Raw genomic sequence first — 13563 nt, 5'->3', positions numbered from 1 at the left:
GCCTGTGTCGCCCAGTTTCTATGACCAGGTTGTGGTCACTGAGCCTGTACTTCGTCAGGGTCTGTTTCTGTTTGTTATTTTTTATTTTGGTCAAATATTCAGCTAGTGTGTATTGTCTGTTTAAGGTTCTGTAGCATTCCAGTTTATGTTGTGTTTGTGTGTGTGTGTCCCAGTGTGTGAGATATTGCTGTTTGATCTGTGCTGTGATGTGGTTGAGTCTGGGTTGTGGTGCTCTAGCAGTGCTGTCCTGAGGCTGGTTAGTGTCGGTGTCACTCACTGCGAGTGTGATTTCAGCAGAGTCTCTGTACTCTTGGGACACTTGACTCACCTGTCTCTCTCTTTCTCTCCCTGTGCTGTCCCTCTCCTGCCCCCTCTCTCCCTCCTCGGACTCCAGCTGGAGGAGGTCCAATCACCACCTCCTGTGAGACAGAAGAAAAATAAGGTGGGTAATGCTCTGATCCTCTCTTTACTCCTGTCCAGTGTCCAGTCAGTGTCCAGTCAGTGTGTCTGTATGAACCCCTCTCTCTCTCAGTGCAGTGTTCATGTACTGGAGTGTCCAGTCATGTGTCTGTATGAACCCCTCTCTCTCTCTCAGTGCAGTGTTCATGTCCTGGAGTGTCCAGTCCGACTCTTAACGTGACTCTCCTGTCTCTGCTGCAGAATCGCTGGTGCGTCTTTTTAAACTCCCTGAGCTGCGTGTCGGTGGAGACAGATGATCAGGACGAGCCCATGGAGGCGGCAGAGACCGTGGGTCAGGAGAGGAAGAGGGAGGGAGAGGAGGAGCAGGCTGCCAGGAAGGACAAGAAGAGGAAGAGGAGGTGCAGGTGAGCAGACAGGGGGGCGCCACCCGGTTGTGTCTGTGATTCAAGGAGGAGTCTCCTCTTGCTGTTTGATGTCATGGTGACGTCTGTGTCTGTGTCCCTCACACCTGCAATAACAATATTCTTTCCAGGTTCCTTTCCTGGTTCTGTGCCAGCTAAGATCTGGACTGGACCAGACTGGACTGCACTGAAGCTGAGGGACACCAGACTGGACTGGACTGGAGCCTAGGGACACCAGACTGGACTGGACCGGAGCTGAGAGACACCAGACTGGACTGCACCGGAGCTGAGGGGCCCCAGACTGGACTGGACTGGAGCTGAGAGACACCAGACTGGACTGGACTGGAGCTGAGGGACCCCAGTCTGGACCGAAGCTGAGGGACCCCAGACCGTGCTGGACCAAAGCTGAGGGACCCCAGTCTGTGCTGGACCGAAGCTGAGGGACCCCAGTCTGGACTGCACTGGAGCTGAGGGACACCAGGTTGGACTGGAGCTGAGGGGCCCCAGACTGGACTGGACTGAAGCTGAGGGGCCCCATTCTGGACTGGACTGAAGCTGAGGGACCCCAGACCCCAGTCTGGACTGAAGCTTGTAATTTTTGTTCTTTTGTTAAGCATCAAAAAAAAATTTTTTTCCCTCCCCCCCCCCCCAAAGTTGCTGCTGGGAGAGGTGTGAGTGGGGCCAGCAGGGGGCGCTCTCATCCTGCGGTCTGTGTGGGTCCTGATGGCCCAGTATAGTGACGGGGGACACTGGACTGTAAACAGGCGCCGTCCTTCGGATGAGACGTCAAACCAAGGTCCTGACTCTCTGTGCTCGTTAACAATCCCGGGGTGTTTCTGTAGAAGAGTAGGGGTGTTACCCCAGTATCCTGGCCTGATTCCCCCCCTGGTCTTGACCCATCATGGCCTCCTAATCACCCCCCTCTCTGAACTGGCTCCATCCCTCTGCTCTCCTCCCCACTGGATCCCCCTGACCTGGGAAGAGCTCTGAGTGGAGAGTCCAGATGGATTAATTATTATTATTATTATTCGTGCTGCACTGGGCTTCAGTTCTGGCAGTGAGAGGGGGACTCTGTGATCAGTACAGATACTTATGACTGTATAATAATACACGATAGAAATGGAAAACAGGGTTGCGCTGTGGTCCCTTCGAAACGTTTTGAAATGCCAGAAGAAGTTTTCACAACCCGGACTCGTGAAGGTACAGGTCTTCTCCCATCGTCCGGAGCAAGGTGTATGGTGTCCTGGTGATTTCTCCCATTTTGAACGGAGTTTAATGTCTTGTTTCTACTTTATTAGAGAGAGGCACTGAACATCCTGTGATGGACTGGTGTCCTGTCCAGGGTTTGTGAGTGTGTGTGTCCTGTGATGGACTGCTGTCCTGTCCAGGGTGTGTGAGTGTGTGTGTGTCCTGTGATGGACTGGTGTCCAGGGTGTGTGTGTGTACTGTGATGGACTTGTATCCTGTGAAGGACTGGTGTCCTGTCAAGGGTGTGTGTGTGTCCTGTGATGGACTGGTATCCTGTGAAGGACTGGTGGATCACAATATTAATTCTCCTCCTTGATTCCCTCCTTCATCGCCAGAGTAAAAGCGGGACACGGCAGTAAAAGCTCAGCCCTGAGGGTGGTGGTCCTCTCGGCCACACGGGGGCGCTGTGGCCCCACGGGGGGGTTATGTTCAAGTCCCGCTGGGAATCGCACCGACGTGGCGGAGTTTGTGAACAATGGGAACAGTAAATTGGCAGAACAAATTGCCAATCTTAAACAAAAAACTGATGCAATGGAAGGACCGAGACCTCACCATGACAGGGAAGGTGCTGGTCATCAAAGCCGAGCTCTTGCCTGTCTTGAATTTTCTGGCTTCTACCTTCCCAATCCCACACCGTGTTGCGGCGGTGCTGAGGAGATTGATGTTTCAATTTCTATGGGGTGGGAAGCAGGAAAGACTCAGAAGGGAAATAATGTACAGGCCGCTACCCTCAGGGGGGAAGTCTGTCCCAGATATTGCTACGAAGCTGCTGTGCATTTTCCTGGCCTCTGTGCTGAGAGGCTTTGCAACAGCACCTGCAGCGCGTACCTGGACTTATTTTTCCAGGCTCTGGGTAGGTAGGGAGGTGTTCAGAGTGTGGGGTGTCAGACCCAAGCTGGACGTCCCACTCTCTGACAAATGCCCTGCAATTTATGGGACAGTTAAAAGTTTTCTAAGATCTCACCCAATTGGCCATATTCCCCTCCGATGATTCAAAGGCATAGAGGTCCCAGTCAAGGCAGCAGGTAGCCTGGCCCTGTTCATCACCCGAGAGAACTATTACCTCAGAGATCTGTGGAGAGAAGGGAGGGAGGAAGCAGAAAATCTGTGGGAAATAGAGAGCATAGGTCAATATCTCAAGAGACTGTGAAAAACATTATCATGTTTAAGTAAAGAATGTGATTTGCACCAGAAAAAAAGAAATTGTTACTATGTAACTGTTACCGTGTCAAAATGTAATGAGATGTGATCATATATACTGTTTTAAGTATGTATATTAATGTAAAGCTTTCTGATTTGTGATGTCCTGTATTTTATTGTGAAAAGAAAATAAAGTTCTTAAAAATAAAAAAATCAAAATCGGTTCACCCAGGGCGAGGCTTGGCCATTGCACTCCGGCTGTGCTGACCCCTGCGAATTCCCCAAATGTGGGAATCTCGACTGCATAATTTCTGGTAGTGGGGGACTGCGTTCGCGCTCTCCCCTGATGTGCTTGGTCCAAAATCAGATACGGGAGGGTTAGGACACCACGAGCTGCGTGGCTGCGGAAGGATCCCGGTTCGACAGGAGTGGACGCCGCTGCTGGTTCTCGCTGGCTTTTAGTTAGGGGTCCGGAGAAGCATCTCAAGCTAGTTCCACTACTCCTTCTGGACGTTCATTCCCTTTTCAAAGTCAGTCGTTTTGCTGTAGTCTGCGTTCTTTAGGCTGATTATCGAGGTTAGCCTTTATTTGGTCATGGGGGGCCTCGGTACTGTATGCTGAGTCTAAAGACAGTTTCACCCGTTTTCTGATTGCTGGGTTCTGTACCAGTGCAGACATGTCAAACAGTGAATGGCTGTACCTCTATTGTATCCGTGCTCAATGAATGAAATCGGTAACAAATGAATATATGTCTAGTTATACGAAAAACGAGTGGTTTATCGACTCATCTTCATTTGCAGATTTAGAGGCAGCTTCGATATTCGTATTACAGACGGGTTTTTTTTTTTTGAATATGGGTCACACACATGCCACAGCAACAAAACATCTCTGGAGATGAGGCTATAGATCACCTTTCCATCCTGCAGGTTTTCCTCCCAAAGCCTACGGCACCAACAGCGACCCCTGCTGGCCGGGAGAGCAAAAGCTTAAAGCACCTGGTATTCCCAGGCAGTCTCCCATCCAAGTACTGACCAGGGCCGACGCTGCTTAGCTTCCGAGATCAGACGAGATCGGGCGTGTTTAGGGTGGTGTGGCCGTAAGCGAAAGCCCCGGCGCCTGACTCGCTACTTGAAGCTGTGTGTGGTGGGGGTTCCGTGCCCCCCGAGCGGGACTGAAGGATCGTTCGTGTGCAACTCTTTGGAAAGGAGCTGCTTTCCAAATCGCATTGCGTGCCTGGATGTTGGCGAATGCGTTCCCTTGTGTTGGCTCGTCCCGCACTGGAGGAGCACCAGGCAAGTCTTCACCAGACAAAAACCTCCAGTGCACAGCACTCTGAAAACATTTCGGGGTTTTCGCGTGTTTATTTCAGCACGTAAAGCGCACCGGTCCAACACGTCGGCCGGGCGCGCGGCGTCTCCGCCCTCTTGTGGCCTTGCGGCGTCAGAGCAAGAGGCTCCTTCTCGCTGCCCTTCCGCTGTGTTGCAGGGCCCCGAGAGGGAACCCGGAGCGCGCACTTTGTGGGGGGCGGGGGACCACGTTCGCGCTCTGCCCCCGGTCTCTTGCGCAAGTACTAAATCTCACGGACAGGGGGGCCTCGTCATTGATTGTTACAGGTGAGACGGGGATTAGGAGGAGACCCCGACTGATGGGTAAAGGGGAGCACTAACACCAGAGGGACACCCCCGGCGTCTTTTTGAGAGACGCCCTGGGGTTTCCTAATGGCCAAGGAGGGTCAGAACCTCGGTTTGACGCCTCCCCCGAAGGACGGCGCCTGTTTGTGCAGCAGAGTGTCGCCATCAGGAGGCTGGGGCGTAAGAGAGCCACACAGCCCGCAGGGTGAGCGCTCCCTACTGGTCCCAGTCACACCTCTTGCAGGAGCAGCAGCAACCGGAGCTTTTCCGGGGGGGAATCTCCCATCCGGGTGCCGGCCAGGCTCACACCTGCTGGGCTGCCCCGGGGGTGAGCCCAGTCGAGAGTCGCAGGGCCAGATCTAGCCACCGGGGAGAAACGATACAAGTGAAGGATTGCTCGGCTCTCGGCACTTGAAAAGACCGACAAATGTCTCGTTCCCGCCGGAGCTGAATGTACCCGCATGTGTGGTGTCGTCTTCTTCCCCCGCCCCGCTGTGTTTGCTGTATTGTCTCTGAAGCCGGCCCCCCGAGACGAGACGGGCTGTTCCTGTGCCCCAATTAACACTTTACAGGTGCCATTCCCCGGCATTGTGGCCATTGTCGGTGCTCACACGCGATAAGATAAGGCGGAGGAGAGCGGGGCATGCCCAGCGGCAGACATTCAAGGAGGGGGCAGTGCGAGGTGAGGTGAGGTGCGACACGCCGGAGCCCCGACGCAGCTAATGCGGAGCACTTGTTGGACTGGCATCGAAAGGACGTGTGCGCACGGAGCGAGCCTTCCCTGCGGCGGAGCGCGAGAACTTTCTCCCCCCCTCCCGCTGCAGGAGTTGTGTGCACTGCAGCGGTGCCGAGAGAAAAGCACAGAAGGTAGCAGGCTCTGGAGAGCAGGTAAGAGACGGAGCCTTGTGGGCAGGCGAGCAAGCCCGTTTTTTGGAAATTGCTGAAAAGGTTTGTTCGGTGTGTGGCAGGCGCACGTCGCGAGCTTGCGTGGCGATCTGCTGGTCTGGAGTTATGCAAATGAGGCCGAATTGCATCCCAGGACATGCTGCGAATGCGCAACGGCGACTGCAGATGTGTAGGAAACGGCGCGCTCGTTTTCTCGTTTTGCCCACACTTTTGAGTGTTAGTGTGGCGTGTGAGTGTGTGAAAGAGTGGGCCCAGCAGGAGGCGGTGGCGTGCGGGGCGAGGAGGTGGCCTAGGCTGCGCGATTTGTGCTGTGGGTGCGGGCCGCTTGCAGGGGCCTGTACAACTCATACTTACCTGGCAGGGGAGATACCTTGATCAAGAAGGAGGTTCACCCAGGGCGAGGCTCGGCCATTGCACTCCGGCTGTGCTGACCCCTGCGAATTCCCCAAATGTGGGAATCTCAACTGCATAATTTCTGGTAGTGGGGGACTGCGTTTGCGCTCTCCCCTGATGTGCTTGGTCCAAAATCAGATACGGGAGGGTTAGGACACCACGAGCTGCGTGGCTGCAGAAGGATCCCGTTTCGAAAGGAGTGGACGCCGCTGCTGGTTCTCGCTGGCTTTTAGTTAGGGGTCCGGAGAAGCATCTCAAGCTAGTTCCACTACTCCTTCCGGATGTTCATTCCCTTTTCAAAGTCAGTCGTTTTGCTGTAGTCTGCGTTCTTTAGGCTGATTATCGAGGTTAGCCTTTATTTGGTCATGGGGGGCCTCGGTACTGTATGCTGAGTCTAAAGACAGTTTCACCCGTTTTCTGATTGCTCGGTTCTGTCCCAGTGCAGACATGTCAAACAGTGAATGGCTGTACCTCTATTGTATCCGTGCTCAATGAATGAAATCGGTAACAAATGAATATATGTCTAGTTATACGAAAAACGAGTGGTTTATCGACTCATCTTCATTTGCAGATTTAGAGGCAGCTTCGATATTTGTTTTACAGACGGGTTTTTTTCTTTTGAATATGGGTCACACACATGCCACAGCAACAAAACATCTCTAGAGATGAGGCTATAGATTACCTTTCCATCTAACAGGTTTTCCTCCCAAAGCCTACGGCACCAACGGCGACCCCTGCTGGCCGGGAGAGCAAAAGCTCTGTAGTCGTGGCCTCTGTAGTCGTGGCCGAGTAGTTGAGGCGATGGACTTGAAATCCATTGGGGACTCCCCGCTCAGGTTCGAATCCTGCCGACTACGGCGTCTGCCGCACGTCACCTTGTGCCTGTGCGGCAAAGGCGAAGTGCCGCTTCTCCTTTCCTGGTACTATAAAAATGCTACATCGCTTGGTCCTGCATCCATGGAAAGCAGTTCTTCAGGTAATTCTACTCTCTTACCAAAGCTGTTAGGTTCCTTTCTGTGGTGAGATGGGTTGTCATGCAACGCTGCCACATAGTGCCGACAGACAAGTGTGTTGCGAGAGAAGAGAAAAGTGTTTGAAGATTTAAGAGTGTCTTAGGTGGAGCCAAAATCAAGTGTCACAAATGCAAGTGGGAAGATTTCCAATGTTTAATATGGTCAAAATTAGCGGAAGTTACCAGCTGGTCCGGCACAGTCTGCCATGCTTTTGTCATATACTGTAAAGTGGTGTGGAACTGGGTGTCGAACTGGAGCCTCACCATTTGCATATGTGAGGCTCCAGTTATACATCGAGTGTCACATTAAATGACAAAAATGAAGAGAGTTAAAGCACCTGGAGAGGTTTTCTTACAACTTTTGAGCTGACACAGTTTTGGAAAATGTTTCCTTCACGCTGCACTGAACAACATAGGCAGCCAAGAGTCTCCAAAACAAAACAGAATGGACAGATAGGAGAAAATTCCTACTCGTCCTGAAGTTCCCAAAATCCAGCACTGAGCGTAAACAAAGTGTCTAAGTAGCGTGGGAATGCTAACCCTAACCCTAGCTGGAGTTTGAGCAATCCGGCACTGAGCGTAAGAAGATGAGTCAAAGTAACGTCTAATCGGATTAGTTTCCTTAGAGCTGGTTCAGAGTTTGCTCAAGAGTTTACCTTTCACAGATGCGCAAAGAAGAATGTTGGGGGTGCACACTTCAAGGCGCCTTACAGCTGTAGGGAGTGATTCGAGACGATTCCTGGCGTGTGCTCGTTCCCATATACCGTACGACCTGGGGTGCAGTGCTAGGATGACGTACAATACCGCTTGGGCACGTAACGGCGTTATATGCAAGTGCAGGACGTGAGGGTTTTCGTTTGTTCGTTTTGTTTCGCTCTGCTTTGCTTTGTTTTGCTTTCCATCGCGTTGGTAAGAGCGTAAATAAAAAGGCGATTCCTGTGTCTACCACTAATGTAAGAGCTATTTCAAGTGCGACGTGGTGCGGCTTTTCAAATGCTTGTGGGCATTTCTCTGTTGTTGATTCTTTTTTTGTGTGTAACAAAGTGGCATTTTCATGTCCGGACGGGGAGACTTTATCATTCCGACATGAAGCCACCCTTAAGTCCTCTGAGGCGTGTCTGTCTGCAAGGCTTGTATTTTGGAAATGTTTTTTTGAAACGGAGAACGACTTTGAAATAGGCTTCCGCCGGCGCCTCGCGATCCAGGTAAGATTGTAGCAAGAACGCAGCGGGGGTGGGGCTTGCTGTAGTCGTGGCTGAGTGGTTAAGGCGATGGACTAGAAATCCATTGGGGTCTCCCCGCACAGGTTCCAATCCTGCCGACTACGTTGTCCGCCTTCAGTCGGTGTGTTTCGGCACAAGCAAAGAAGCGCGCCTCTTTGCTGTTCCTGGTGGTTTTAAAACGCCCAATCGCTTGTATCCGCTGCCTTGGAAATAAGTTCTTCAGCGTCCGCAAATGGCATTTTGCAGCTGGAAGCAGATGTCGACGTGTTTTGCACAGAACACCAAAAAAGCGTCTTTTTTGAAGGCCCAGGCACTGAGCATTGGTGGTTCAGTGGTAGAATTCTCGCCTGCCACGCGGGAGGCTCGGGTTCGAATCCCGGCCAATGCAGTGGCTTTTGCAGCGAGCGGCTCCATCACTTGCATCCCCTTGCAACTCGCAACTGAAAACCCACTGAAGCTAAGCAGGTGTGAGCCAGGTCAGTACCTGGATGAGGATGAGCTACAGGGAAAAACAAAGCTTCCAGCTGGAAGCGGTGTTAATGGTGCCGGCGGGGGGGGCGCTCACCCTGAGGTCTGTGCGGGTCCCAATGCCCCAGTATAGTGACGGAGATGCTGTGTTGTAAAAGGGCGCTGTCTTTTGGATGAGATGTAAAACCGAGGTCACTGCGCTCTGTGGTCATTCAAAATGACCACCAAAACCTTTGACAAAAGCTCTTGGTAATTGATGGTCTTCAATAATGCTTCTCCTTTAGGTACATTTTAAATCAGCTGAAAAATGCTGTGAAATGGGGGGGCACTTCAGGCCAGTGTAGGATTTGGGTTACAAGAACCATGAAACTGCACGAGAAAGCCCGTACACTGAATTACACGGCTTTCTATTCAAAGGAGGACAAAAGAAATTCCCTGAGTTTGATTTTTTGCAGCACAGAGAGGAGCACTGTCGTGAGGCCGGTTAGCTCAGTTGGTTAGAGCGTGGTGCTAATAACGCCAAGGTTGCGGGTTTGAGCCCTGTACGGGCCAGGTCTAGGTCCAGGTCCCTGTTTGTGAAACAGGCAAATGACTGTCTCAGGGGCCCATTCCTCATTCTCAAGACACATGTATGCAGTATGTACACCGTGCATTGAGCAATAGGGACTGAATACACCACAGGTAAGGTTTGAAGTCATTCTGAGGTGCCACATGTGAGGGATACAGCTAGGCATCCGAAATGTAGGGTTTGAGACCCTTCAGGAGTACTGCATCCTTTGAGACAGACCCGTGCATGTTAAACAAATGATAATTTCTTTCGGCATTAGGGACTAAATATACTAAACATATGATGCTAAAATGTTATTTTCACATATATTAATGTAATAAATGATTGCTTATGCTTTATAAACAAATCTAGTTAAAATAAAAGCTTACGTTTTGTATTTATCTTGTACCATAGAACATGATTTGCTTTGTATTTCAAGCCCACAAAGTGTCCAAATGTTCTATGATCATTTCTTTCAGCATTAGGGACTAAATATACCAAACGTATGATGCTAAAATCCTGAAAAAAGGATGTGCTCCATCTCGTCAGTAGATTGGATTCCAAAACTGATTTGGGTCAATATACATTACCTTTGAAATTAAAGTACAGTCTACTGTAGGGAACCATCAACTTAGAAAGCATTGGCCTTCCCTGGGGGTCAGGTAGGTGCAAAAGATAAACCTTTATCCTATCTTTATCTTAAGATAAGTGGCCAAGCAGTATTTTTCCAAGTTTCACCAAGCACATCATGTTGCCATAGTAGACAAAGTTCTATAAAATGTTAAATAACTTTTAAAAAAAGCATCTTGGTCTTACAGTACTGTACAAGGTGAATTAAACTGTCCCTGGTAATAAAAAGTAATTAGAAGCATCTCAGAAACTTTATCTCTAGAAACATTAGCTGTTTTATATCATGTAATTTAGTGTGATGTTGTCAGAATTCAAGGACATTATCACACACAGAAATTGGTTCAGTTAAATCTAAAAAACACAGCTAAACATGGGTTTAAATGTAACAGAAGTCTTACCTCTTGTCAAAAGATTTAATTCAAGAAGCGATGTAATAAATGATTGCTTATGCTTTATAAAGAAATCGAATTAAAATAAAAGCTTAAGTTTTGTATTTATCTTGTACCATAGAACATGATTTTCTTTGTATTTGAAGCCCACAAAGTGTCCAAATGATGCACTACATGATATAAGGAAGATTATCACATGCATATCGGTATTATCTTTCTTATGAAAATGCATTCCTTTCGTTACCTTTTACTTTTTAAAATGAACTCAAATTGTGTATAATGTAATAATTTAAGTAGAATAGATTCAGGTAGGAAATATAGAGTCATGATGTTTATGGCTGACATCATTTCACATGGGTGAATTTTAAGCTAAGAAATAAAAACATTTACAATGAAGATACCATTGCTTAATTTTAAATGCCTTTAAAAAATAAATACCTCCTGAGAATAATTTGCCACTCCCAGATCCTTGGTAAGGTACTGTTTGAATCCAATCAGGAGAGGAGCATCCAGGGAGTGCTTTCTATAGAGTCCAGCTTGGGCCACTCTCTTCCGGCCTGCTGATACTTTTTAACTACTCAGGGCCTGTAAGGATATAAAACACCAGTTTAAACATTTTATACCTATAAGACAAATTAGAATTTTAGTAAAAAATAGATACATCTGAAAAATAAAAAGTCTTACTGCTGATAGAGTTCTTCAGAGCTCACATCTTCCCCTTCCTTATCCGCTTCTGTTTCAGTTTCTAGAGCAGCCTCTGGCATCTCTTCCTCCTGGACAGCGGCCTCTTGCTCAGGGCCGCTGGAATGCAGGTAGATTCTTTTCAACATTCTTTTTTACATAATATGTTGTAACAATGATTTCAAAAAGAAACTACAGAAGCCTTACAGATTAAAAATATCTCACCTTGCCAATGTGTCTTCAGGCTTCCCATGTACAAAAAGGCCCAAGGACTCTAGCAGTCTTACAACCACTATCCTGTTTGCCTCACCAGGCACGATCTCTATTCTGTGGTAATCCACGATGACCCCGTTCTTCAAGTGATTCATCATGTCCTCCCTCGCCTGTTGAGAGGCCATCCTGATCTTTTCTGCCGTGGCGTGCTTCATACACGCCCTCTTCAAGTGAGCAGGAAGCTGATCAAGAGTATTCAGGCACATCTTGCACACCAGGGGAATCCTCGCGGGTTTCCTTTGAAAATAAATAATACCATCTGTGTATAGAAACAAGCTAAGACTGATTTCTTAAATTATCCTTAATTTTCTCTCTCATAGTTTGAGCATAATGATTTTATTGCATTTATATAAGAATTGCTCATTGCTCCTAAATAAATAATGGTTTCATAAAAAAGTGAACACTTACTTGGTCTCAGTCACAGACTTTCCAAAAGAAGCCATTGTGGAGTTCAGCAACTGCAGGTCCTAGAAGTGGGGAAGGAATTTTAAAAGAGAAATTGAATTACAATACAGAAGGAATGGCTGAGGGATCACTGAAATATATATATACAAATTCCAAAGACTGAGTCCATATAGAAACAACTACCTTTCATTTTCAGTATAAGAAAAAAAAACATTATCTTCCAAAGCATCATAAAATTGTCCCTTCTTCCAGACTCTACTTCTCTCTTGTAGTAGTATAGCAGACCTTTCCAGGTGAGCAGATCACAGAGTCCGAAATGAGCTTCCTCCATCAAGCAAAGTACCTGAACATGACTCTGTCATCATAAAAGCGCCCCTGTAATAAAGAAATTAAATCCGAAATCAAGAGGGCAGTTGCCTACTGAAATACAAGAAGTCATCAATTTTAACCTAGCAACACATTAAAGGCTGCATCTATACAAGTACGATTCTAGAAATGCTCACCAGATTACGTTTTAAGAAGGAACTGCGCCTCAGGTTCCGCCGAGATCTTAACTCGGATGGCAGGATTCAGAGTCCGGAGTGCGGACTGATGGCGCACGGAGGGTCCATATACTGTGGATCCCTCAGTGATCTTCCGCGTGTTCAAACCGCCAGCGTGTGACTCCCCTGTCCCCGTGACCTCATTGCTCTGCTCTCTCCTCTGTGCAGCTGAGCCCGACTCACGGTAAAATGGAAAAAAATATGCCCTCGACGTGAGATTTATTCTGGAGCGAGCCAGTGTTGCGCATAGCTGCCTTCAAAGCAGTTAACCCAGGTTCGATTCCCAGCCAACGCAGTTGCGAATGTTTTCAAATGCTGTCATGAGCCTTGGATTGTGACTAGCAAAGCGAAGCCTTTTGAAAGAGCTAAAGCACTGCAAAACGGAATTGAAGGAGAATCTTACAGGGGATTCTGAGCAGTGTCTGCATACATGCAGTCAGATAAAGGTGCTGAAAGCTTGAGCTACTCTCAATGTCATGCTGCCCTTCCCCGGAGTAAATCTGTTACATTGAAAGAATGCTTCTGGCAGGCTCAAAAAGGGAACCTTGTTAATTGGAGAAATCAATGATTTCGAATGAATTCTGTATGCGTTAAAAGACAGCTATACACAGAAAACATGCAGGACACTGCTCATGATGTTTCCCGAGCCGAAACACAGTGCGTTTTTTCAAGCCATTTGACAAAGCCCACCCACTGAAAACTGCAGCAGATCGTGTAAAGACGTTCAACTTTGTAACTACTGCACGCACAGGAAGCAGAATAAATTCCTCTTTTCAAACTGTCAAAGGTTTGCTTTGCGAACGCTGCAGGACATCGCACAATCTCTTTTGAATGGGGACAAACGATTTCTTATGGGGCGCAGTAAGTACAGACGTTTAAAATTCTCCACTCATGCCGACGATGCAGCATGAAGAAGTGCAACCTAACGTTTGACAGACAAAAGCCAGGCGCCGCTACGAGCAATATGAAATCATACTGACAGCACACGGCGTTTCGCGCTGACACAAAAGTAATCTCGACAGACGCTGTTCTCTGCATAAAGCTGAAAGAGCTAAAGAGCGTTTCTGTTGAGACGTAACAAGCTCGTTTCTTTCTACCATGATATCACCGTGACCAAATCTGTCTTTAAACACCTTGCGCTGATGTGCTTGGTCCAAAATAAAGGCTAACCTCGATAATCAGCCTAAAGAACGCAGACTACAGCAAAACGACTGACTTTGAAAAGGGAATGAACGTCCGGAAGGAGTAGTGGAA

At 48.3% G+C, this 13563-nt stretch overlaps 3 non-coding genes and 2 pseudogenes across 3 annotated transcripts; 4 read left to right on the top strand and 1 right to left on the bottom strand.

Moving 5' to 3' along the window:
* The first annotated feature begins 3418 nt into the window (after positions 1 to 3418).
* Positions 3419 to 3555, top strand: LOC148643300 (U1 spliceosomal RNA; annotated as a pseudogene).
* A 637-nt stretch (positions 3556 to 4192) lies between these two features.
* LOC148643299 (5S ribosomal RNA) lies at positions 4193 to 4311 on the bottom strand (annotated as a pseudogene).
* A 1781-nt stretch (positions 4312 to 6092) lies between these two features.
* LOC148643298 (U1 spliceosomal RNA) lies at positions 6093 to 6256 on the top strand. The gene has a single exon (XR_015929300.1). It is a non-coding gene; the product is annotated as a U1 spliceosomal RNA (small nuclear RNA).
* Positions 6257 to 6914: 658 nt separating this feature from the next.
* Positions 6915 to 6996, top strand: trnas-uga (transfer RNA serine (anticodon UGA)). Its single transcript has one exon. It is a non-coding gene; the product is annotated as a tRNA-Ser (tRNA).
* A 1695-nt stretch (positions 6997 to 8691) lies between these two features.
* trnag-gcc (transfer RNA glycine (anticodon GCC)) lies at positions 8692 to 8762 on the top strand. The gene has a single exon. It is a non-coding gene; the product is annotated as a tRNA-Gly (tRNA).
* Positions 8763 to 13563: the final 4801 nt, after the last annotated feature.

This window comes from Lepisosteus platostomus, chromosome 22 (assembly GCF_059453375.1).
Source record: "Lepisosteus platostomus isolate fLepPlt1 chromosome 22, fLepPlt1.hap1, whole genome shotgun sequence".
Lineage (NCBI taxonomy): Eukaryota > Metazoa > Chordata > Actinopteri > Semionotiformes > Lepisosteidae > Lepisosteus > Lepisosteus platostomus.
This window is presented reverse-complemented; position numbering and strand designations above follow the sequence as displayed.